The sequence below is a fragment of the Mustela nivalis genome, assembly GCF_964662115.1.
Source record: "Mustela nivalis genome assembly, chromosome: 9".
Lineage (NCBI taxonomy): Eukaryota > Metazoa > Chordata > Mammalia > Carnivora > Mustelidae > Mustela > Mustela nivalis.
This window is the reverse complement of record NC_139028.1, coordinates 15,498,051-15,522,548: the sequence shown is the minus strand read 5'-3', so window position 1 is coordinate 15,522,548 and position 24,498 is coordinate 15,498,051. Positions and strand designations below refer to the sequence as shown.

The 24,498-nt window shown below is 40.8% G+C and overlaps 1 long non-coding RNA gene across 1 annotated transcript in view; it reads right to left on the bottom strand.

Moving 5' to 3' along the window:
- LOC309841405 overlaps positions 1-24,498 on the bottom strand; it is a 444,569-nt gene that overhangs the window by 98,867 nt on the left and 321,204 nt on the right. The gene's annotated exons all lie outside the window — the stretch shown is intronic.

The window sequence follows — 24,498 nt, the reverse complement described above, 5'->3', positions numbered from 1 at the left end:
GCCAAGAGCGGGGAAAGGGTGGGAGCAGACCAGAGGGCACTCGGGTTTCCTGAGACGCTTCCGTCCAGGGTCATTCTTCTGCCCTGAGCAGCCCTAGAGAAACTTTCTAAAAGCTAGATTAAGTTAGGTCTTCCTTTGTCTGCAATTGTCCCATTGCCCTTGACCCACAGAAATTTAATATGACCCCTGGAGCCTTCTTTGTCACTTAAAGTCTGTCCCGCTGTCTGCATACCCACATGTGTTGGGTTGAGAACTCTTCCCTGGGGGCCCCCAGCCAGCCTCGATTCCCTGCTTTCCTCCAACAACCAGCGGACTTTCTCCAGGGCTGCTCAGACCTCCCAACATGCTCATCAGTAACTCCATTCCTGTTTCTGAGTCATTTCCCGCAGTGCCTAGGGCACCAAGCCGTCTTCTCTAGCTCTTGGCAAAGTAGTGAATGCAGCAGGGGAGATAAAAATTGCAACAGCAATGCAAGAAAGAGTGAGGGAGACAAAAAGCCCTGTGTGGCAGAATGGCCCTCCTCTTGCCCTTGTGAAGGTCAAAGATATTCATGACCTTATATGCCTGCACTAATTTTATGTATAAGATTCAAACTCCCTTTAATTAGTAACTATTATTTGTAAAAGCACACATGAGGGGTATGTATAAAGGAGCGTAACATCCTGCTCTCCAAATTGCTTATGGGCCAATGGGAAAGACATATTAGGCAGCAAATAATACAGAGGACAACGAAAGTAAGGGACAGTATTTAATGCAAGCTGTAACAGGGGGAGAACAGCCTCTGAGCCACAGGCTTGCTCTTATGGCACCACAGGCCTCCGGTGGCATGGCTAACTGGAATGTTCCTCCTGGATCTGGGGCAGAAGAACAGGCCACATGGAAGGCAGAGTAGCTGAAAACCAGAGGAAAGACTCTTTGGGGACCAGATGTGGATGGCACTAGACATGATGACAGGACTTCCAATAGGCAAAGCCTGAGAAGCCTGTGGAAGGCAAGAGATCCTGCAAAGTGGATGAAACTTGAGGGATTCAAGAAGCAATGGTCTTCCTTAACTCAAAAGACCCAAAGGACCAGCCTGCAGGGCAGGGAGGAGAGGAAAGAACCATACTGGGAGACTGATTGGGAAGCAGACTCTAGAAATAGCAGCCCCCACCAGGACTCACAGGAGGGCAGCTGACGCAAGGAGGCCACAATTTATCTAGCAGACCCTGCATCCCATCTGCAGGTTATTGCCAGGAACAGCGAAAGGTCTGAGATTTTACCCTATCGAGTCAGCCTGCAGGTTTCCTGGGCACTGGTAGGAGGCGGAAAGGGAGGCCCAGCAAGGGCCCAAAAGGAGTGAGGGGTGAGGGATGGCCCAGCAAGAGGCATGAGCTTTGTTTCCCCCACTCAAGTTGGAAGGGGTCAATGCAGATGGGGCCAAACAGATGCCTACACGTTTCCCTACAGGGAGGGCCCTGAAGCTAAGGAGCCCATGTCTTATTTTTTAAATAACAAAAGTGTTTTAAAGATATCACAGATGCTGAACTGTGGAAAGAGCCAAGATATCCTTCAATGGATGAATGGATAAGGAAGATGTGGTCCATATATACTATGGAGTATTACGCCTCCATCAGAAAGGATGAATACCCAACTTTTGTATTAACATTGACGGGACTGGAGATTATGCTGAGTGAAATAAGTCAAGCACAGAAAGTCAATTATCATATGGTTTCACTTACTTGTGGAGCATAAGGAATAACATGGAGGACATTGGGAGATGGAGAGGAGAAGTGAGTTGGGGGAAATCGGAGGGGGAGATGAACCATGAGAGACTGTGGACTCTGAGAAACAAATTGAGGTTTTGGGTGAGCCTGGTGGTGGGTATTAAGGAGGGTAGAGATTGCATCAAGCACTGGGTGTAGTGCATAAACAATGAATCTTGGAACACTGAAAAAATAAAATTTAAACAAGAAAAAGATATCACACTTGAATAACTAAAATCTGCAAGATGCAGGCTCAGAGGAAAGCCCCGACCTTGTATTCCCTCCCCATCTCCCATGACTGTGTCTCACTAGGCTCCTGTGGAGCCCCCAAGGGCCTTCTGAGGAGTTTTTCTCAACTCATTTTGATATATAATTGACATAAAACATATGAGTTCAAGGTATACAACATAGTGAGCTGATATTTGTATATATTGGGAAATGATCACAGCAACAACTAGTTAACATTGGTCACCACAAAGAGTTAGAGTTTCTTTTTCCTTCATGAGCAGTATCTTATTTTATTTTATTTACTTTGTTTTATTATTTTTTTAAAGCAGCATCTATTTTAATGAGCAGTAAGCATTCTTGCCATTTTCTCTGGAAAGAGACACTTCTCCTGGGCTGGTTGGTGCACACAGAGCCTTTAAAAGGCAGCCCAGAACAAAGGACAGTCAATGTCTCTGCTTGCAAGATGTGCCGAGATGCAAGAGACCCACCATGAATTGCCTGCCGGCAGCTATGTGCCTAATATCGAACAACTGGTCTATGACTGATCTGAAATAGGTTACTGAGCACGTTTTGAATATGCTTTGAAAATGGAAGCTGGGAAATTAAAACTATATATAGTTTTATATATAGTATAAAATTCTGTATAAAATTTATATATAGTATAAAATTCTGTATAAAATTCTAGAATATGTGTCATTTTCCCAATGTTCCTTCATTTTGTTCATTTTGCCTTTTTATCTAGAGGATGAAGAGCAATAGTTCAATAAAGGGATTTCAGAGAGGAAGGAGAGAAATGTAGAGAGAGCAGAGGTCTTCCACTGGCAACGCATTTGCAAGGGGATGGGGCCCTCAGTCCCCCAGCAGGACTTGCCCCCACCGGGCCCTGCATGACTGGGCAGCCTCTGTTTTGGTTCAGGTCCTTCCCTCCTCCAGTACTGAGAAAGAGGGCAAGTAATTGTGCCCAGGGATCCAGCCTGAGGCTACAGCGTGTGTGGATACAGCCTGGGCAGCCAGCTCCCTGGATCTTACACAACAATGCATTTCAGAAAGAATCCAGGCAGAAAAGACAGTGCTATTTTTATGCTACTTGAATATTAATCATAATTCTCTCTTATGCTTGAGCATTTCTAGAGAAATTCATTTGATCTGTAAGATTCAATCTTAGCACTCTCAGGAGAACTGGGATTTCTGTGCATTTTTGAAATATCACCCTCTAGTATTCAATTCCTGTTGTTTTGTGGCAGTCAGCTCTCAGTGACCACTGACATTCCAGTTCCTTTAAAAAAATTTTATTTATTTATTTATTTAAGAGAGAGAAAGACACAGAGAGAGCATTATGGGGAGAGGGTTGGAGGGAGAGGGAGAGGCAGACTCCCCGCTGAATAGGGAGCCTGACGTGGGACTTGATCCCAGGATCTCGAGATCACGCCAAAGGAAGACACTTAACTGACTGAGCCACACAGGTGTCCCTCCAGTTCCTTTTTTAAACAAAAAATCTTTTTTAAAAAAAATGTCCTTAAACAAAAAAGTCCTCTTTAGGACATTTTATTATCCTTCAGCTTCTAGACCAGGAATTAATTTCATCTGGGAAAATGACAGGATATAAAGTTGTAGACTCCTCCACTGGTAGTAGTTGGCTCTCAGCAAAGAAAAATTGGCCAGAGAGAATGGAAAACAACTGGTGTCATCTATAATTTGTCACTGCTCTATTCACAATTAAGAGCTCTCTCTCTAAATTCTAGAACTTAGCACTTTCAGAGAAATGATAATCAATGATGAAAACAATGCTGTTCAATAACAACGAAGCTTATCAGCCTTGTCTACTGTATTTGAAAGGGAAAAAGAACAACAACAAACACCAGAAAGTTTCTGTAACCCTTTCTTTTGAGGACACCTGGAAGCTCATCTGGAACTTCTTACTTGGTGTGGGATCAAGACGGAATGTAATAAGGAGACTCACCACATTAAAATGGATGTCACCCATGAGACACAACATCAATTCTTTTTCCTACAAAGTCCTGGTTTAAATTTCTTGAGTATTTTCCAGAAGTAATTAATAATGGCTTTAGACCAGAAGATATCCTTGGTAATGGGGTTCGGCAATTCTTTTTAGAAGATAGAGTTCTTAGGATTAGATGAGTTGGTGATCCATACTGAACACAGGAGCTAAGTTAATGTATCACTGAGGTTTATAGGGCAGGGTTACGTTCCTCCTAATAAATGAGCATGGACCATGAATCAAAACGACAAGTAGGCAAAGAAGTGTATGTGGCTTGGCCAAAGGCCATAAGTGCTATTAAATAATTACACATAAAGTGTAGGGTTTTTGAAGGTGGGTCTATACAGAATATACTTTGTACACGTAGGACATTATGTCTGTGAACCTATATTTTACCCTGTTACTGAGATGGGTATAGCACAATGAACAAGAGCTTAAATTTTAGAATCAGAGAGTGAGAGGGAGAAGGAGAGAGAGAGGGAACATAAGATCTCTGAGTTCAAGGGAAGGCTTTTTCACTCGCTAGTTAGTAATTTAACATCTTTGGCCTTAAGATTAAGAAGGAGAAAATAAGAGCACCTACCTTATAAGAGCTTATGGAAAATTAAATAAAATACTAGATGTAAAATGACCATCATAGTGTCTGGCACACAGCATCTGAGGCTGTATTAATGCTAACTCATCATTATTATCATTGGAGTAATACCCAGCAGTCTTTTCTTTCTTTTTTTTTTTTTAACATTTATTTATTTGAGAGAGAGATAGCAAACTCAGGGGGAGGGGACAGAGAGAGAGAATCCCAAGCAGACTCTCTGCTGAGCATGCAGCCCCACATGGGGGCTCAATCTCAAGACCCTGAGATCATGACCTGGGCTGAAACCAAGAGTCTGTCACTTAACCGACTTTCCCACACAGGCTCCCTTATGCCCAGAAGTCTTAAAACAGATTAGTAGTGTCGAACATCAAACACACTCAGAAGCAAAGCTAAGACTGGGATAAGTAGACTGGTGTTGCTCATGGATCCACCAGGGAAATTCTAAGTGCTGCATTTCAGAACAGTTGATCTACAACTTAGGAAATTGTTTTGTGATGAACATGAAATTAATATAAAGAGAGATGCTAGAAGCAAGAGCAACTTAACAAAATTCATGGATAAATTTATTCATATTTTTTTCCTCCAACAGATGGTTTTTGAGGGCCAAATGTTCTCTATAAAGTGTGTGTATGCTAAAGGTATGAAGACAACATCAGTAATCATTCCTGTCCTCCACTCAAGATATTAAGGGAAGAATGAGAGAATTAATATTTGTTTATTTAAAACCAATGACAATTTATCTATGTAAACTTCAAGCTACTTTCACATTTATTTCTACCTATACTAAATACAGTTCTTGGAAAACAAATATTTCTAGTTGTTGAACTGCCCATGCAAAATTCTTTTGCTTAAGTTACGATGGACTGATTAATCAAACTTCTTTCCCTGAGCATAGATTTTTATAAGAAATCTTGCCTGAAGATGGAATCTGTCCTGCAGGTTCTCACTTCTTCTTTCAGAAAGTGGTGGACAACAATGAGAAGGATACCTCACTTTGTCCCTCTAAGAGCAGGGTTCTTCAGTGTTCCTGGAAGATGGGGTGATCTGGAAAGTCTCCAGAGTAAGACATATGATGTGGGTTTGTTGGTGGAATGGAAAAAACAGGAGATTCCCCACTTGAACTGCCCCTGTGAATCAATTCCCAATATGGGACACTTGCCTAGACGCATGGAGAAAAAAGCCTTGGCCAGCTGCTCCACTTTTAAGTGGGAGAGATGGACCTGAAAGGTGTTAATTTCCAAGAGCACTCGAATATTCTTTCCAGTGGATCCTACTTTTGAGAATGTTGGGCCTTGTGCTCCATCAGAGGGATGCATATTAAAACCTGTATTTACCCATCTGGAGAAAAGAACTAGTTCAGGATTAGAATGACAGAATGGAGAGATCATCATGCCAGAAATCTCTTCTCATGGAATTCTGCACCCAAGTTGATTCAGGGTCAGTGTGCATGCTTGTGTGTGTGTGTGTGTGTGTGTGTGTGTGTGTGTGTGTAGAGCCAACATAAGTCTGACTCATGGTAACTTCAGAGAAAGGGGACATTAGTGTGGAGTGGAGCAATCAGAAACAGCTCCATAAAGGAGCTGAGATCTGACCTAGGCCTGAAGCAATAATGAGAATCTGGGTAAGTTGGAGATCATTGGGTCAGATGGTAGAGTATCTGTGTTCAAGTTCTTGACTAGACTTTCCCATTTGACTGGCTATGGGACTTTGGATACATTTCTTCAGTTAGTTTTCTCCTTTACAAAGATGCTTGATCCAGGATCTAAGGTCACTTTCAGTGCCTGCCATATATAATTGATAATAGTGAAAGTGTCTGGTAAGTAGTTAAACATGCTGTATCAATGTAATTTTCAATGAAAAGACTCATGTTTGTGTTCCAACATATATGACAGACATAGAGGGAAGACACGGGAGAACACAGGGAGGAAATAAGTCTCTATGGTTGAAACTCCCTAGCCTGTGACACTTGGTTATGGTGGCCCAATCAGACTAACACATTCCCTGTCTTACAGTTGACTGGTCTTAGACTTAGAACGCATTTTTATTACAATTCCTTAAACCAAAACCACTGGCATTTTACATCAAGCCCCTTTCTGGCTGCATCTTTCACAATCCATCCCTGCTTTCCACCCCTACCAGAGGCTCTCCTGACTTTCACATTTCACACACTCACTCACAGCACCCAGTCCCCTGGAGAGTCCTGCACTGTCCTCGTGCTCTCTTATTTATTTGGGGAGTTCTCTCTCCTCCTTCAAAACTCGCTCTCTCCCCCCCTTCTCTGATAAATAAATAAACATCTTTAAAAAAAATTAAAAAAAAAAACATTGTTTCCTTTGAAAACCTCCTCAGATCTCCCCCATGAGGAGGACCATCTCCCCTTCTCTGAACTTCAGTGACCCTTCATCTATGTCTTTCAGGGAGACTTTCTCACTTAGGTCTCTGTGCCTCCACAGCTCTGGAGTGAGCTCAAAACACCTCCACATCATGTGTCACACACCCTCGAGGCCAGAGTTTTTATTTCTGCCTCACTTATTACACATGATGCACATCAACACATGATAAAGAGTTTGCTGCATACGCAATGCTTGTGAAAATGTGAATTTATTTGATGACACCCAGCCAATTACATGTTCAATTCAATAAGCATCTATTAAGTACTTGCTGTGTGCCAGAGTCTGTGCTGCGTGCTGGGCCTACAAAGATGGGTTAGACACAGTCTACAGAGGAGCTCAGTATTTGGGAATGTAATAGGTATGTTCAGAATATAGCAAAGGAAGTGATTAAGTATTGGACAGAGGAGGCCAAGGAAGAAGTCTACTCAGAGGTCATGCTTCTGAGCTGAGTTTTGAAGGAGGAGAGAGAACTCCCCAAATAAATAAGAGAGCACGAGGACAGTGCAGGACTCTCCAGGGGACTGGGTGCTGTGAGTGAGTGTGTGAAATGTGAAAGTCAGGAGAGCCTCTGGTAGGGGTGGAAAGCAGGGATGGATTGTGAAAGATGCAGCCAGAAAGGGGCTTGATGTAAAATGCCAGTGGTTTTGGTTTAAGGAATTGTAATAAAAATGCGTTCTAAGTCTAAGACCAGTCAACTGTAAGACAGGGAATGTGTTAGTCTGATTGGGCCACCATAACCAAGTGTCACAGGCTAGGGAGTTTCAACCATAGAGACTTATTTCCTCACAGTCCTGGAGGCTAGAAGCCCAAGATCAAGATGTTGGCAGGGCTGGATTTTTCTGAGACCTCTCCCCTTGGTTAGTAGATGGCTATCTTGTCCCTGTGTTCTCCCGTGTCTTCCCTCTATGTCTGTCATAAAGACACTGGTCACCTTTGATTAGGGTCCAGCTGTATGACCTGGTTTTACCTTTCATTACCTCTTGAAAGACCCTGTCTCTGAATATAGTATCATTCTAAAGTATGCAGGGTTAGAACTCCAGCATATGAATTTGAAGGGGCACCCCTTAGCCTCTAACCAGGAAAGTTATGCCTTCTGATTTACTAGAACCTGAATCTCTGTGACTAGCCCATACAATCCAGAAGTTTATTAATTGCTTTGGCTGGTAAAAGATTCCTTCCCTATTTTCTACTGAAAAGCCTTTCCTGATTAAGTTAAAGTTAAGTGACTATTTCCCCAAAACTCCAATTTCTGGATCCAAACCACAAAAATTTAAAGAATTTAAGTTTTAAATTTAAATAATTAAGATTTTAAATTTAGAGAATTGTCCAGGGGCACCTGGGTGGCTCAACTGGTTAAGTGTCTGCCTTCTGTTCAGGCCTTGGGGTCCTGGGATTAAGCCCCACATCAGACTGCCTGCTCAGTGTAGAGTCTGCTTCTCCTTTGCCCTCTTACCTTTCCTACCTGCCCGGCTTGTGCTCTCTCTTTCTTGCTCTCAAAGGAATAAGTAAAATATTAAAAAAAGAAAAATATTTTTAAAATATTTAATAAATATCCAAAAATATTATGCACATACATATGTGTGTATACATATATGTGTGTGTGTGTGTGTGTGTGTGTGTGTGTGTGTATGGTGTCCAGTTTCTTCATCTTTGAAGGCCCAACTCAAAACATTGCTTCCTTTGGGACGCCTGAGTGGCTCAGTTGGTTGAGCAGCTGCCTTCGGCTCAGGTCATGATCCCAGCATCCTGGGATCAAGTCCCACATCGGGCTCCTTGCTCAGCAGGGAGCCTGCTTCTCCCTCTGCCTCTGTCTGCCTGTGCTCGCTCTCTCCCCCCCTTCTCTGATAAATAAATAAACATCTTTAAAAAAAATTAAAAAAAAAACATTGTTTCCTTTGAAAACCTCCTCAGATCTCCCCCATGAGGAGGACCATCTCCCCTTCTCTGAACTTCAGTGACCCTTCATCTATGTCTTTCAGGGAGACTTTCTCACTTAGGTCTCTGTGCCTCCACAGCTCTGGAGTGAGCTCAAAACACCTCCACATCATGTGTCACACACCCTCGAGGCCAGAGTTTTTATTTCTGCCTCACTTATTACACATGATGCACATCAACACATGATAAAATAATGACTGCCATTTTTTGCTACGTTCTTTATGGAATTCTGGAACCTTGATGGCCTGGGTTGCCCTCTCCAGCCTCATTACTGTGTCTCTTCTCGTGTTAAGTCCAGATAAACCTGGTTCTTTTTGGAGGATTTAGCTCTTGGAGGAGAAATTGTAGTACTCACTTTGGGTACGAAGCATGCAGCTACAGACTCGACAAGATTATCCCCTGATGGAGTAAATGATAGGAGAGACCTTCAAAGGGCCAACCATTGGAGGAGACAGTGGATAATTCAAACAGAAGGAAGGCAGACAGAGAGCACAGTGAATAGTACCTCCACCAAACACCATTTTCTACAGATAACACAATGAATTTTGTTCTTTTATAAAATATAAAACAAACCTAAAAGAAACACAAAACCCTGCACTCTTGCTGTTGTATCTGACTCTCCATGATTTTCAATCTGCAGGTGGATGACCCCCAATGGGGATGGAGTGTAGGAAAGAATTCTTGCAAAGTCCTCCCTAGTTAATATGCTTTCCAAGTAACTGCTGACGATACTCAAGACTGAACAGAAGAGCCATGCCTCTCATTTCTGCATACTGCCTTCTTTCAATGGGCAGTTAAATGCACAGTTATAATCAATAAAATTAAACTTCCTCTAAAAACTCTTACTGAATTAGTACTAGATTTTTATTGTATTTTTTTTTCCTCAACTGCTTTATACTAATGGTATTCTGAAGAGTTCTTGAAATTATTCAACTTTAAAAAGGGGACCCTCTTAAAGGAAAAGTTGGGAGTTGACTAATCTTGATATATATGTTTGTCCTTCATGAAAAAATATCGAAATTTCTGCACCGAGAATTGAAATCAGCACCTAGTGAGAACTTTTAAGATTTTTTTCCCCATCTTTTGGTTTGATTTTGAGGATACTTTGTTTTCAGTGTAATTCCTTAGAATGGCTCTAGGGCAGGGCTGGGAGCCAGGGTTTTGTTTATCTTTCAGCCAGTGGGGAGAAACTCCAGGATTCCTCTCCAGGACACACGAGGACTAGTGCAGAGTGCAGACAAAACAGGATATTACTTTCTGATTTAGTTCCATGTGAGAATTTCCCAAAGGACTCTCGTGTTGCTTCTTCTAAATAATCTGCATGGCAAAGTAGCCCCAGACCTGTCCTATGATCCCTCTGAATATTAGTGTAATATTTTGGTGTTGCCAAAAAAGAAATCATTCACAAAGAAGGAGTATTTAATGAAAAGTAGAGGTGCTGGATGGAGCAATAATGAGAGCATATATTCATGAAGGTACTTGTGCCTGGCTTTGAGAGGAAAGCTGTCTGTTCATAGGCATTATGGGAGACTCAAACCTCTCTTCTGTGGGGCAGGAGAATGACCAACAGAAGCACACCTGGGTTTCAAAGGCATTGTCAGTACGTCTGGCATTACCTTTCTCATTGTGTTGGACTTGGACTAATCCATATGTGACTTTGAATTCCCTGAACTTATCCTACAGGAGGTTAGGTGAAGGATAGAGGGGACCACCCTAGGCTAAGGCACCCCAGCATCTCCCTGCCCAAAGGTCCGGAAAGAGCAGTGACTCCATCCCCTGTCCGTCCTTTTCAGGACTCTTGACCCTTTACCTTTCTCTAAGCTGGAGCCCAGAAAGGACTTAGTGGAGAAGCCCCTTAAAATTCAGATGCCTTGGTGTGAGAGGCAAGATGGCAGAGTAGCAGACTGAAATGACATCGAATCCCAGGAGTTCAGCTAAATAGGTATCAAACTATTCTGAACACCTACAACAGGACATAGAAGAGAAGAAGAATAGCAACTCCAAATGGGGCTGTGCACCAGAGACAGAAATGCTCCATCACAGGCTGGGTGAGCTTGGAGCATGGCCGGAGACCAGGGAGATGGGAGGGATTGACTGCTTATCTCTGAGAGTGCACTGAGGAGTGGGGCCCTGATTAGCTCCTCTGGGCCGGAGATTGGGAGGTCACCATTTTTGTTTCCATCCTCCAAAGTGGTACGGAAAGTGTTCAGGGAACAAAAGCTCAGAGAGTGAACCTGAGCAGATTACTTAGCCTGATCCCTGCAAGGGTGATGCAATTCCACCTTGGGCAAAGACATTTGAGAATCACAGCAACAGGCCCCTCCTGCAGAAGATCAGTAAGAACATCCAGCCAAGACCAAGGTCACCTATCAAGAAGAACAGTGGAACTCCAGAGCTAGGGGAAAACAATGCATAGAATTCATGGCTTTCCCCCCATGATCCTTTAGTCTTGCAAGGTTAAATTTTTTCAAATTTTATTTTTTTCTTATTCTATTTTTTTAACTTTTCCTCTTTCCTCTTTTGACTATTTTAACTAGTTTATCTTAACAATAACTGTCTAAAAAAAATCTTTTTGAACCTTCATTGTTATAGTCATATTTTATCCCTTCATTGTATTTAACTTATTTTTGTATACATATAGGGTTTTTTTTCTCCCTAAAGCTTGGGATACAATTTCTTATAATAGATCAAAATATACTCTAAACTAGCACATGGCTCTGTTCTAGACTCCAGCCTGAGCACAGTCCCTTCTCTTTTTTCTTTTTCTTTTTCCAACCAATTTATCTTATCAATTCTTTTTTTAGAATTTTTTAAAAAAATTTTCATCTTTACAGCCATATTCTATCCCTTCATCATGTTTACCCTTACTTTTGTATATATATAGATATATATATTTGTATATATATATATTTGTATTTGTATATGTATATATATATTCTTTCTTTAAAATTTTGGGAGATAATTTCTTCTAAAAGACCAAAATACACTCAAAATCAAGTGGGTGGCTCCATTCTATTCACCAGTCTAATACACACACACACACACACACACACACACACATACGTGTGTGTATATATATAATTTTAAAAATATATATAATAATAAAATATATATAAATAAATATATATATTATATATATATAAAATATATATATATAAAATTTTAAAAAAAATTTATTTCTCCCCCCCGTTTTTCTCCCCCTGGTTTTGGATCTCTTCTGATTTGGTTAGTGTACATTTTTCTGGGGTCTTTGCCACCCTTTTAGTATTTTATTCTCTAGTTCATAGATTCTTATCTGGATAAAATGACAAGGTGGAAAAACTCAACACACAAAAAAAGAACAAGAGGCAGTACTGATGGCTAGGGACCAAATCAGTATGGACATTGGTAATATGTCAGAACTAGAGTTCAGAATGATCATTCTCAAGGTGTTAGCTGGGCTCAAACAAAGCATGGAAGATATTAGAGAAATACTTTCTGGAGAAATAAAATCCCTTTCTGGAGAAATAAAAGAACTAAAATCTAACCAAGTTGAAACCAAAAAGGCTATTAATGAGGCAATAAAAAATGGAAGCTCTTACTGATAGGATAAATGAGACAGAAGAGAGAATTAATGATATAGAAGACCAAATGACAAAGAATAAGAAGCTGAGTAAAAGAGAGACAAACAAAACTACTGGACAATGAGGGGAGAATTCAAGAGATAAGTGATACCATAAGACAAAACAATATTAGAATAATTGTGATTCCAGAAGAAGAAGAGAGAGAGAGGAGCAGAAGATATAATGGAGCAAATTATAGTAGAGAATTTCCTTAAGAAAAAAAGAAAACAAGCATCAAAATCTAGGAGGCACAGAGAAACCCCCCTCAAAATCAATAAAAGTAGGTCCATGCCCCGTTGTCTGAGAGAGAGAAAATCCTGAAAGCAGTTCAGGACAAGAAGTCTGTAACATATAATGGTAGCAATATTAGACTGGCAGCAGACTTATCCACAGAGACCTGACAAGCCAGAAAGAACTGGCATGATATATTCAGAGCACTAAATGAGAAAAATATGCAGTCAAGAATACTATATCCAGCTAGGCTATCATTGAAAATAGAAAGAGGGAGAAAAAGCTTCCAGGACAAACTAAAATTAAAAGAATTTGCAAACACCAAACCAGCCCTACAGGAAATATTGAAAGGGGTCCTCTAAGCAAAGAGAGAGCCTAAAAGTGGTAGACCAGAAAGGAACAGAGACAATATACAGTAACAGTCACCTTACAGGCAGTATGATGGAACTAAATTCACATCTTTCAATAGTTACCCTGATGTAAATGGGATAAATGCCCCAATCAAAAGACACAGGGTATCAGAATGGATAAAAAAAAACATGAGGAAGTGGTGATGCAACATGGAGGCTTAAGTGGGTAGGAGAAGAATAAATGAAACAAGATGGGATTGGGAGGGAGACAAACCATAAGTGACTCTTAATCTCACAAAACAAACTGAGGGTTGCTGGGGGGAGGGGGTTTGGGAGAAGAGGGTGGGATTATGGACATTGGGGAGGGTATGTGCTTTGGTGAGTGCTGTGAAGTGTGTAAACCTGGTGATTCACAGACCTGTACCCCTGGGGATAAAAATATATGTTTATAAAAAATAAAAATTAAAAAACAAACAAACAAACAAACAAACAAAATCCATCAATACGCTGTCTATAAGAAACTCATTTTAGGCCCAAAGACACCTCCAGATTTAAAGTGAGGGGGTGGAAAACCATTTATCATGCTAATGGACATCAAAAGAAAGCTGGAGTGGCAATCCTTATATCAGATAAATTAGATTTTAAGCCAAAGACTATAATAAGAGATGAGGAAAGACACTATATCATACTTAAAGGGTCTGTCCAACAAGAAGATCTACCAATTTTAAATATCTATGCCCCTAATATGGGAGCAGCCAACCATATAAACCAAGCAATAACAAAATCAAAGAAACACATTGACAATAATACAGTAATAGTAGGGGACTTTAATACCCCCTCACTGAAATGGACAGATCATCCAAGCAAAAGATCAAAAAGGAAATAAAGGCTTTAAATAACACACTGCACCAGATGGAAATCACAGAAATATTCAGAACATTCTATCCCAAAGCAACAGAATATACATTCTTCTCTAGTGCACATGGAACATTCTCCAGAATAGATCATATCCTGGGTCACTAATTAGGTCTCAATGGGTACCAAAAGATTGGGTTCATTCCTTGTATATTTTCAGACCACAATGCTTCAAAACCAGAATTCAACAACAAGAGGAATGTTGGAAAGAACTCAAGTACATGGAGGCTAAAGATCATCCTACTAAAGAATGAATGGGTGAACCAGGAAATTAAAGAAAAATTGAAAAAAATTAATGGAAACAAATGAAAATGAAAACACAACTGTTCAAAATCTGTGGGACACAGCAAAGGTGGTCCTGAGAGGGAAGTATATAGAAACACTAGCCTTTCTCAAGAAACAAGAAAGGTCTCCAGTACACAACCTAACCCTACACCTCAAGGAGCTGGAGAAAGAATAATAAAGAAAGCCTAAACCCAGCAGGAGAAGAGAAATAATAAAGATCAGAGCAGAAATCAGTGAAATCAAAACTAAAAGAACTATAGAACAGATTAATGAAACTAGGAGCTGATTTGTTGAAAGAAATAGTAAGATTGATAACCCCCTCGCCACATTTATTAAAAATAAAAGAGAAAGGACCCAAATAAATAAAACCATAAATGAAAGAGGAGAAATCACAACCAACACCAAAGAAATACAAACAATTATAAGAACCTATTATGAGCAACTATATGCCAGCCAACTTGACAATCTGGAAGAAATGGGTGCATTCCTAGAAATATAGAAACTACCAAAATTGAACCAGGAAGGAAGAGAAAACCTGAATAGACCCATAACCAGTAAGGAGATAGAAGCAGTCATCAGAAATCTCCCATAAAACAAGAGCCCAGGGCCAGACAGCTTCCCGGGGGAATTCTACCAAACATTTAAAGAAGAATTAATACCTATTCTGAAACTGTTCCAAAAAATAGAAATGGAAGGAAAACTTTCAAACTCATTTTATGAGACCAGCATTACCTTGATCCCCAAACCAAAGACCCCACCAAAAAGGAATTACAGACCAATATTCTGGATGAACATAGATGCGAAAGTTCTCACCAAAATACTAGCCAATAGGATCCAAAAGTACATTAAAAGGATTATTCACCATGACCAAGTGGGATTTGTTCTTCGGCTGCAAGGCTGGTTCAACACCTGCAAATCAATTATTGTGATAAACTACATTAATAAAAGAAAGAACAAGAACCATATGACACTCTCAACAGATACTGAAAAAGCATTTGACAAAGTAGAGCATCCTTTGTTGATCAAAACTCTTCAAAGTGTAGGGATAGAGGGTACATACCTCAATATCATCAAAGCCATCTATGAAAAACCCTTAGCAAATATCATTCTCAATAGGAAAAAATTGAGACCTTTTCCCCTAAGGTCCCCTAAGGAACATGGCAGGGAGGTCAACTATCACCACTGATATTCAACATAGTATAAGAAGTCCTAGCCTCGGCAATCAGACAACAAAAAGTAATAAAAGGCATCCGAATCAGCAAAGAAGAAGTCAAACTCTTAGTCTTTGCAGATGATACGATACTTTATGTAGAAAACGCACAAGACTCCACTCCAAAACTGCTAGAACTCATACAGGAATTCAGTAAAGTGTCAGGATATAAAATCAATACACAGAAATCAGTTGCATTTCTATACTCCAACAGCAAGACAGAAGAAAGAGAAGTTAAGGAGTCAATCCCATTTACAATTGTACCCCAAACCATAAGATACCTAGGAATAAACCTAACCAAAGAGGCTAAGAATCTCTACTCAGAAAACTACAAAGTACTCATGAAAGAAACTGAGGAAGACATAAAGAAATGGAAAAACGTTCCATACACTTGGATTTTAAGAACAAATATTGTGAAAATGTCTATGCTCCCTAAACCAGTCTACACATTTAATGCAATTCCTACCAAAGTACCATCCGTTTTTTTCAAAGAAATGGAACAAATAATCCTAAAATTTATATGGAACCAGAAAAGACTCAGAATAGCTAGAGGAATGTTGAAAAAGAAAGTCAAAGTTGGTGGCATCATAATTCCAGACTTCAAGCTCTATTACAGAGCTGTAATCAAGACAGTATGGTACTGGCACAAAAACAGATATATATCTGTATGTGTATGTGTGTGTGTGTGTGTGTGTGTGTGTATGTGTGTGTGTATGTGTGTGTGTATATTGATCCATATATATATATATATATATATATATATATATATATATATATATTGAACAGAATAAAGAGCCCAGAAATAGGCCCTCAACTCTATGGTCAACTAACCTTTGACAAAGCAGGAAGGAATGTCTAATGGAAAAAAGACAGTCTCTTCAACAAATGGTGATGGGAAAATTGGACAGCCACATGCAGAAGAATGAAACCGAACCATTTCCTTACACCACACACAAAAATAGACTCCAAGTGGATGAAAGATCTCAATGTGAGAAAGGAATCCATCAAAATTCTTGAGGAGAACACAGGCAGCAACCTCTTCAACCTCAGCTGCAGCAACTTCTTCCTAGAAACATTGCCAAAGGCAAGGGAAGCAAGGGCAAAAATGAACTATTGGGATTTCATCAAGATCAAAAGGTTTTGCACAGCAAAGGAAACAGTCAATAAAACCAAAGACAACTGACAGAATGGGAGAAGATATTTGCAAATGACATATTAGATAAAGGCCTAGTATCCAAAATCTGTAAAGAACTTATCAACCTTAACACCTAAAGAGCAAATAATCTAATCAAGAAATGGGCAGAGGACATGAACAGACATTTCTGCAAAGAAGACATCCAGATGGCCAACAGACATATGAAAAAGTGTTCCACATCACTAGGCATTAGAGGAATAAAAATCAAAACCACAATGAGATGCCACCTCACAACAGTCAGAAAGGCTAAAATTAACAACTCAGGAAACGACAGATGTTGGCAAGGATGTGGAGAAAGGGGAACCCTCCCACACTGTTGGTGGGAATGAAAGCTGGTGCAGCCACTCCAAAAACAGCATGGAGGCTCCTCAAAAAGTTGAAAATAGAGCTACCCTACAACCCAGGAATCGCACTACTGGGTATTTACCCAAAGATACAAATGTAGTGATCCAAAGTGGCACATGCACCCAAATATTTACAGTAGCAGAGTCCACAATAGCCAAACTATGGAAAGAACCAAGTTGTCCATCAACAGATGAATGGTTAAGGAAGATGTGGTTCATATATATAATGGAATACTATGTGGCCATCAAAAGAAATAAAATCTTTCCATTTGTAATGACATAGATGAACTAGAGGGTATTATGTTCAGTGGAATAAGTAAATCAGAGAAAGTCAATGACCATATGATCTCCCTGATATGAGGAATTTGAGAGGCAAAGGTGGGAGATTGGGGGGTAGGGAAGGAAAAATGAAACAAGATGGGATTGGGAGGGAGACAAACCGCAGGAGACTCTTAATCTCACAAAACAAACTGAGGGTTCCTGGTGGGAAGAGGGGGTGTGGGGAGGGTGGTTGGGTTATGGACCTTGGGGAGGGTGGTTGGTTTATGGATGTTGGGGAGGGTTTGTGATATGGTGAGTGCTGTGAAGTGTGTAAGCCTGATGATTCGCAAACATGTATCCCTGGGGCAAATAATAAATTATATGTTAATAACAATAATTAATAATAAAATTTTTTTTAAAAAATTAAAAAAAATTCAGATACCTTCCCATGGGCGGCAGGATAGAATTCATGCCCCCTCCTGCCCCAGATGATGTTTCTGGCTCTTCCTTCATGCCAGAGCCTTGTGAAGCTCAGACTGTAGTCATGTAAGAATTTTTACTTGTTCACTGAACTCTCCTGGCTAGTTCACAAGCCTTTGGGTAATACAGTTCTGTCCCAAATGTTTTTCTCTAGCTGACAATTTTATTCTTGAAGACTAAACTTTCTGAGAGGCATCCCTGACTCCTGAGGCAGGCCAAGTGCTAGGCATACAGTAAGTATGAAATAAATCATAGGTGTTTTTATTGTTAGGTAATTAGCCTTTCCCACCTCTGGATTTCCACAGTCCTTTGTCTGTAAATGTCATAGCACCTAGTTGCTCTTACTGATGTGTGCCTATCTTTCTCCCTCATTTGATAGTTTGGTACCCTAGCATTTAGCACAGTCCCTGGTACAGCCTTTGTGAAATGAATCAGGCTCAAACTCAGGTACCTGGCAGAGCCACTGAGGCACACATTCAGAAGACAAAATATAACAGGGGGGAAGGGTGAAGGTGGGAGAACGGGACTCCTGGACATCTCTTAAGAGGCTGCATCTACCCTGGGCAATTGCTGTTATGCAGGAATACTTAGACTAAAAACAAACAAACAAACAAACAAACACACCATAGACCTGAATTTTTATGTGTATTTTCTAAATTTTAAACTTCTGGCAACTAATATGAACTTTCAAAACCACTGAGGAAGCCAAGTAAAACAAATTTGAGGGTTGTCAGTTTCCATCTCGTTTAGAGACTGGAGGGCGTGAATGATTTGTTGACTGGTCCCCAGAGGAGAACCCATTTCTCCCAGAGCCGAGAGGGCTGCTGCAGTTCTGTCCGCCAACCTCAGAAATGGGGGCACTTCCCTTTCCACTCTCTAGAGCACACCATCGTCTTCCACTTCCACAGTCTCCATGGACTTGAAGTCTCCTGATAAGCTGCCCAGCCACAGAATTTCCTGCCCCTGTTAGGGATTGGGAGTCAATGCCATCCAAAGTCAGACTTTGCGTCCCTCAAATGGGCATGTCTGGCTGGGAGTCTGGACACTACCACCTCTGGTAGGAAGTGGGGATGGGAGGGGTTGTGCCTGAGAAGGGTGGAGTCAACCCCATCTTCAGTGGGGAACGGAGACCTGGTTGGTCATGAGGGGGCTTAGATTTCAGTTCTGATAGTATTTGGCATTTCCTGAGTAATCCTAGTTCCCTTATTTATGTTTTTCTCAGTTATTCTTCACCACAACCCTGCAAGGCAAGTATTTTTATCTTTAGTCCATTGATGAGGTTACAGAACTTGGAGGAAGAATTCACTTAATACCACACAAAGAGAAAGTGCAAGACTGGGAATTGAACCTCGGTCTGTATACCTCCGAAGTCTTTGAATGTGTCCATTCCTCCACGATGTCTCCTGCATGAGGTGGGGTTTGGCCCCGGAGGGGAGATGGAGAAAATGTCTTCCTCACCTCCTCTCTCATGTGTAAGGTGAGGTAACAGTGCAGGGACAGGCAATTCTCCTGCCCTTGGTTTCCTGATCCTATAGTCCCCACAGCTCAAAGAGGCAAAAAAGGGGATCTCAGCATCTTAGGCTAGAGTTGCTTCTTTTATTCTATTCAGCCTAGCACTTCCAAAATGCCTTTTACCATGGAGTTCTTTCTCAAAGCAAGCACTTCATATTCATGGTAACTGGTGTTCCATGGAACGCTCTTTGAGAAATGTTCCATTTAACTCACCACAGGGCAGCCTTTTAAGAGAAACAAGGCTTAAGTATCTTCTGGACCAAAGAGAACATATATGAGCAAGTAACAAAGCTGACTTCAAGCTAGAAGAAAGCTAAAGTGGGGAGAGCTGCAGGAGAAGAAAACCCAGAGGGACAGGTTTATGATGATAAGTAGGCTCAGACTTTGTGAAAACCACAGATAATGCTATAGAAAGGGTGTTAAAAAGAGAGTGTTTAAGAAAGCACCTCGATTATGAGAAAGCTTGTCAACTCCAGGAATGTCTTAACTAGGAAAGGCCCCAGGAAGGGAGGGGCTGGGAAATATTTCTCTCTGCAGGATTTTAAACGGAAGAGCCTCCCTTGGCAAGTCTCAGGTGTGGATGTTTCTAGAGCCAGAAGATAGATTAGATTATCTCAACATCCTTAAAAATCATCCATTTTAGCCATCACCTGAAAACCACATCTGAAAGGTGGAAGCCGGGGAAGTGCAAGGACCACACACGTTCGCAAGCAGGTTGACCTGCAGTAACACTCGTTGCCTTCAAACCTTCCAAACAGATGCAAACAACCCATAATTACACCTGGTGCCTCTCGCTGCAGCCAAGCCAACAAGACGTGTGTGATGACCACAAATGGTCAGCCCCGCTGCAGAGCATGCCTAATGAGAAGACTCACTCAAAATAAATAGAACACAAGGGGATTTGGGATGCCTAAATATCACAGCAAGGCAAATACTAACCTCTTATAAATTTATGAGATGTTATAATTAAAAATAAACATGCAAGCCTGGGCCTCCCCTCTAGGTAAAGATTTCATGGTCTCTTGTGCTGTGACAGGCCATTAGTTAGGGTAATTAGGCCGTGTGTGCCTCTCTAGCGTGTTGCCTTCTTGAGGTGGAGTGGGCTGGTGGCTGGAAATGGTGGGGTAGCTTATCTAAGCCCTGAGACACATTCATGTGGGGAGAGGGGGTGGATGGCTCCCTGGCATTAAGGAGAGAGGGTCCTGGGACCGTCTCCAGGAGCCTCAGGCTGCAGTGGACAAGCCTCACTGGGTAGCACTGACAGGCGATGAGTCATCCTTCCAGCTTGAATGAGGCTCATTATTCAAAAGGAGGTGCTGGAGTGCCAGTTGGAGTGGTTGGAAATAAATATATCCGAGTGTTTCAGCACTGTCATTACAGCTCCTACTCTGAAAAATGTCAGATGCTTCCCACCCACTGTCGCCAGTGAGCACACTGTAGTGTCAAGGAAAAGGCTCTGTTTAGCTCTCTGGGAGGAGAAGTAGAGATGGTAATGTCCACCCTGTAGGGTGCAGAGGTGCAGGTGAGGGACAAGGGTCCAGCACAGTGCCTGGCCCCATGCAGCCCTTCAGGGATGAGGGGATAGGCAGCTCATTTGAGCAATGACCCTGGCTCTCTGGAGCTTCAACGGACTTGGGTGCAAAACTGGTTTTGTTGCTTACCATGTGGATTTGGACAACTTACTCTAACTTCACTTTCCTTGCCTGCAAAATGAGCAGAGTAGTAACTGTCTTACTTACTATCTACCCTGCAGTATTGCTGAGAACATCAAAGATAATGCACAACAGTGCCCAGCACAGTGTCTGGGTGTCATAGGGCATCAAATACTGATTTTTTCCTCAACTAAATATTTAGATATAACTGAGATTCACTTTTACAGTCCAGATTCCACTGTGCTGCCCAGGCCTTCCTTCTGCCACCATCTTGAATATGTTCCCCCAGGTTAAGAGTATCTATGCTCCCCTACATCCATAAGAAGAGCAGTAACAGCTCATTCTTGCTGAGTACTTGTTCTGTATCACGCTCTGTTCTAACACTGTACACATGAACGTTTTTGGTCTTTATAACAACCCTGTGAGGCTCTACAGATACTAAACCTGAGGCAGAGGAGAGTAAGCGATCTCTCTGACCACGTCACATGTCCAGAGAGTGGCGGCACCTCCATCATACCCAGGCAGCTCTCCTATGAGAGCCACTGCCTCTTACAAGATCCAGATACCTGCCCCTTTCTCTCCCTCAGTTCATTCAGGGAATTTCACGGACAGAATATTACGAGATCATAATTGTAACCTTTTGAGGAAACCTTATGAAACAGTTGATTGGTTTCTGTGCTTTTTCATCCCCATTTCAGTCCCATTTTGCAGACGGGACAACTGAGGCATGGAGAGAAAGTCTCCTGAGCCTTGATACAACCTAAGCTGCTTAATCTCAGGCTGTGTCTGTGTTGCTCGGTACTTGGAATTCGCATTCCTGAGCCATTCACTTCATTGCTTCCAGCTCGTGTTTGTTGGGCCTGCATCAGTTCCCTGAATCCTTGTGAGATCAAACTGCCTCTCATTTATTTTTACTTGGAGGTATTGTATAAATGATCATGGTCTGGGCAGCTGAAACTTTAAAAGAGTGGTTTCCCACACAGATTCATAGATTTCCCTTCCTCTAATTGGAATTAAGTTGCATATACAAAATGGATTTCTTTTCTGATAAAACACAGAAGCACAATCACAATAAGATAGCTAGAAGCCCTGTTGCTTCGGCTGCGGATTCCAGGTTGTCATTGGCCTAACAGCTGGTAACAGATCCAGGCTGAAGAAGCCAGCAGCAATAACCCCGATACCTGCCTTACACATCACATGAATGCATCCTCTGACAAAACTATTTATTAGGGACACATCGGGGAGCGGGGGGGAGGGTGTCTCATCCCACAGGGGTGATGCCATCCTGCATTCTTTCCCTCACTCTCAGGTGAGGTCACTTACTTGTTCCCAACAGCTCCCAGCAGTAAGGAGATTCCTTAAGTAACAAGACTCTGGGCCAGGAAATTCAGGAAAAATATTTTAATTTATTTTGAAAATTTAACACGTGATAAATCGCAAAGTAATCAAAAGTTGTGTCCAGCCCAACTTGGAGCACTCCCTATCTGGAGCTTTTTGCTTACTACTTCTTCCTTATTAGACCAATATTTTCTGAGACTTATCTCCAGTGTCAGAAACAAGCTAGGATTCCAGACATGATAAATGTATTCCTAGAAAACCATAGATCTAAGAGACTGTGCAATATACAGCTCCAAACGTATATGTGATCACCTAGTGGAACTTCTTGACCTGAATGATAGGCTTTATTAGCTGGAGTGTTCAGCCTGCTCTTTCAGAATTTGCCTTCTGAAAATCTACTCCATCTCAACTTCTTGGTAAGAAGAAGCTAAAACTGTGTGGGCCTCCTATGCCGGCAGCCTAGGGCGTCTGTCATATCCTGGAGAGAGGGCAGGAGTTCAAGTTCTCCTGTGCTAAGAACCAGCTGTCTACCTTTATTTACTTATTTATTTTTGGTTGTATAACTTTAAATAATAATTAAGTCTTCTGGGTTTCACTATGACTCCCTCATTCCTTCCTCCCCACCTCCAACTCTGCATACCCAGAGGCAAGCTGGAGGAAAGCAGAGACAGGAAGAGCAAACAAGGTGTAGAAGGAGAGAAAAGTCAGCTCTTTCCTGCTGCTTCTTTGGCAATTTCCTGGCTGAATCGAAAGAAGAGTGAAAGTTTTAAAATGCATAAGAATATGGAGGTAAATGATTATGACTGGGGGAATGGATATTTGAATTGTTAAAAGGATTATTCTTGTGGATCAAAGTGACTTAAAAACGTATTTCCGTATTTCCGTATTTCCGGAGAGTGGTGAGAAGAACTGTGATTTGTGTTGTTTTTAAATGAAATGTTAGAGCTTAAAAACATTTTTAATGTTCCTTATTTAATTGCATTATCAGAGAACACGTTTTAAATTATATTAATTCTTCAGAAAAGGTTGATACTTCTTTTAGAGGCTTTATTTCTGAGTCTGTGTTCCCTTCAGACAACCTCTATGAGCAGCTTTGGATGCTTAAATTTGACTAACTTCATTTGTACTCCTGCAAGGAATCTACCTGTTCCAATTTAAGAGAAGATATTGTGGAGTCACAGAAGCAGCATTCTAGAGTCTAATAGTCTCTGAACAGAAAAACAAGTACTAGTGTGTGGTCATTTTATATAACTGATTCATGTCTTTTTTTTTTTTAATATTTTATTTGTTTATTTGACAGAGATGACAAGCAGGCAGAGAGAGAGTGGGGAAGCAGGCTCCCTGCTGAGCAGAGAGCCCGATGTTGGGCTCCATCCCAGGACCCTGGGATCATGACCCGAGCTGAAGGCAGAGGCTTTTTAACCCACTGAGCCACCCAGGCGCCCCTGATTCATGTCTTTTTGAGAAATAAAAACATGCTCTTTATTTGTAAGTACAGGGATATTTATCTATCTATCTCAAGGACATATACATATATCCTTGAGGATAAATAATTAAATTTAATTATTTATAATTAAATAAATTAATTATATTGTTCAAATTTATATATTCTTACAACTTTCTTATCTGCTTCCTCCTTCTAGAAGAATATGTTAAAATCTTCCACAATGCTTGTAGATTTATCAATTTCTCCTTGTAATCAAGTCAATTTTTATGTTAGGTATTTTATGGTTAAGTTGCTAAGTGTCTAAATATTTATGCTTGTTATTTCTTTTGGAGAATATAATATTTATTACTATGTAATATCACTCTTTATTTAGGTTAAATTACATTTTGTTAATTAAAGTTGTTAATTTTTAAAATTCTACTGAATTATACTTTATATTTGTACCTGATCTTTTTGGTCAGTTTTGCCTTTTTACCATTTGTCTTTTCAGTCTTTCTGTGTAAAAATTTTCTTTAGTTGATTCTTTAAAAACAGCAAAGAACTTTATCTTGCTTTTGTATCTAATCTAAAGACCTCTGTCTTAAAGCAGACTTCAGAACAAGGAGAATCATCAGGGATAAAGAGGGCCACTACATAATGACAAAGGGGTAATTTCTCCAGGAACATATTTTAATCCTTAATATGTATGCACTTAACAACAGGACATCAAAATATGTGAGGTAAAAACTGATAAACCTACAAGGAGAAATAGACAACTGTATAGGTAGACACCAATCCCACT